Raw genomic sequence first — 2,858 nt, 5'->3', positions numbered from 1 at the left:
AAAGGGTTGACTTCCGATTCCCCTGATTCTCGTCATCTTTGACCAGAATAATATCCTTAACAACCAAGTACATAAGAGTACCTTAAATTTGCATATTGTCCCTGTACATGCTAATGAAATGTTCAACATGTACATACAACTGTAATTGTATTTGTGTTACTGTAAATGCATTTACATGAACTATCACTGCGCTGTATTTGCATGCATTCACTTTCAGCCATTCCACTTCAGCTGTGCTTTGCCATGGATTATGGTATTCCCTTCATAATTAAACAGCCTGTTTATCACTGTCCTTTACAGCTTACAGACAGACTGTTACTATAGAACTCCCAGCCTGCTCTGTGCAGGTCTCATACTTGCTCTATTATAAGCAGTTAACATCGCCTTGGCAACTACTGTAGTATTACAGTAATGGAACACAACTGGCAGCCCTGTTCATCCATAGCTGCCAGTTGTGTCCATAGTTTTACTGGCGGCACAGCTGAATATGGTCCACCAGTGCAATGCAATCAAGTGTTTTATCAGTTCTGTCTTCCACGAGGTCCTGTCCAACAATGAGACTCATACACCAGTTTATCCCTTTAAGTCACCTGCAATGAAAGATTTATTGCAGTGAAAACGGAAGGGTGAAAGTGTAAACCGATAACAATATCCACATTTCCGCAAAGTACCTCTTTTGTGTTTATGAAATTGTATCAAAGTATGGGATGAAATATAGGAGGAATCTAGATACATCCACACTGAAACATGTCTCCCTGTGAGTTTTGCATAGAAGGCAGCCTGAGTTCAAAGCCAGCGTAATTCAGAAATCAACGACACTTAAAGGTCTCAACCCTGTACCAGGCAGAAACTCACTGACGGTGCAAAACCACTGCAGTGCTCAGCTGCGCTGGGAAATGCCTCCTTCATATTCAGGCTGGAACATGCATTACCCTGGAGCGTGTTGTGAGGGCAATCATACTTAGTACAGCAAGCGCAATCCCCCACCAATCCTATTACCACTCTCTGTATTGAATTTACTGCTGCATCTCCATTTGGAAAAATAGAGAGACTGTTTCAGGATTCTGAGGTAGAGGCTTCTTATGTATCTATTAGGCTTAATTGTGCAGTAATACAAATAATTCAGTTTCATGCTGGGATTCTACCTTCCACCTCTTTGTTAAACCTTTTTAAATCAAACCACCACATTCACATCAATATTTGTGGTTTTGTGTGAATCTGCCTGAGAAATAAACATTAATATCTATATATAAAAGCATGCTATAAAACTCAGATGTAAATTATTATGCTTGCTACTGAAATATCTTGTTTTATTTTTAAGGTGAAGTCCAGGCATTATCTATGAGTAATCATGGAATCACATGGGAATGGGCAACAGAATTATTGGGAATAGAAAAAAAAAAAACACTTAACATACTTAACAATATCAAACATTCCCCATACATATTTCCAAAGGTTGCATTTTCAATGGTTGCAATGCTTTGAAAAAAAAATTACAAGTTAGAGATTTCAAAGCAAAAACAACGTCAGAGCAACGTCAAACACTGAACACTTAACACTTAACCAGAACCCTCTATAAATGCTACACAAAAAGACTGGTCATGACCCTCACGGACAGACCTCGTCCCTTCAACAGACACAAAGCCAAAGAGCCAGACAATGACAGTGAGCACAAAAGATTACACAGCCATTCAAGAGGTGGTCACTGCGTAACTGAAGAAGAAAAAAAAGAAAGAAAAAAAAACATAAAGAGCTGATTGATATAGCGTGTCATGAATTGAAGCTTAGAAATATTTTAGACAGATTCCATTTTAAAAGAATTTTGATGTTTGGTGCATTAGTATTTGAAGGTACTCATAGTTTATGAGTAGATTTTTATGAGAAGCTGATTAGAAAGCTCCCACAGACTCCAGATGCAGTACCTCAAAGGGCACATAGACTATGTGTGTGATAAAGCTATCTGCAATGTAGTCTCAGGTCTGGCATTTTTTTTTTAAACTTAAGAACTCGGCTGTTCAAAATTCATTTAAAAACCTGAACACCTAATCTACACACAGAAATCTGACCTGAATGCCAGTGTAAGGTGATGACATCACCTCTGTGATACAACTGTAAGACCTACAGCTAATTGCACGAAATACACAGGACGCATGGAGTCAGAGCCTCATACAAGGAAATAAAGCTGTCAATAGTACCACGTCGTTCCACCTCTCCGCCAGTCACAGACCGTGTCCTGTGTCCTCGTTTTACAGCCTGAGGCACTTCCACAGGCCTGTGATAGAGAGACTGATGGCCACGCTTGCTTTCTACCCCAAAGCACGGCTTCTGGCATTCGGCAGAACATTCACTCACCCGCAATTCAACCCCCATTTCGAGAAAGCGCAACTCCGCTCGAGCCAAAGTAAAAAATTTGCCTCTTATTTTCGTCGCCGTAAGCACCCTCGGAAGTGGTGCAACAGGGCACCCCGATCAGTAAGAGTCACTACTGTTCAGTGCACTCCAAAATGCTGGCCTGTCAATCATCCCGATGAGCTGATTTTTAGATTTGCACTTGGCCTAGTCAGACCCACACTCTCCTAAAATTGTTGTGAGAGTTTTAACCTTTGTTATTATTTGTTTTCCCCACCGGCCCCCTCCAAAAAGCCATGAAACAAAACAAACTTGACAGCAAATCATTAAACGGGCACCTAACACAACATGGCAATGCATATTTTACCAGGAAATTGATTCCTTGTCCCCACCATTGACATGCTAGGAGGAGGGCAGTGGGGTTCATAGTTTATCAACATAACAGTCCATTTTTTTTTCAGTACAATACAGCATTTTGAAATGTATTTATTCACAGTACAAAATAACTC

This window comes from Megalops cyprinoides, chromosome 4, assembly GCF_013368585.1.
Source record: "Megalops cyprinoides isolate fMegCyp1 chromosome 4, fMegCyp1.pri, whole genome shotgun sequence".
Taxonomy (NCBI): domain Eukaryota; kingdom Metazoa; phylum Chordata; class Actinopteri; order Elopiformes; family Megalopidae; genus Megalops; species Megalops cyprinoides.
The sequence above is the reverse complement of the archived record's forward strand: the minus strand, read 5'-3'. Positions refer to the sequence as shown.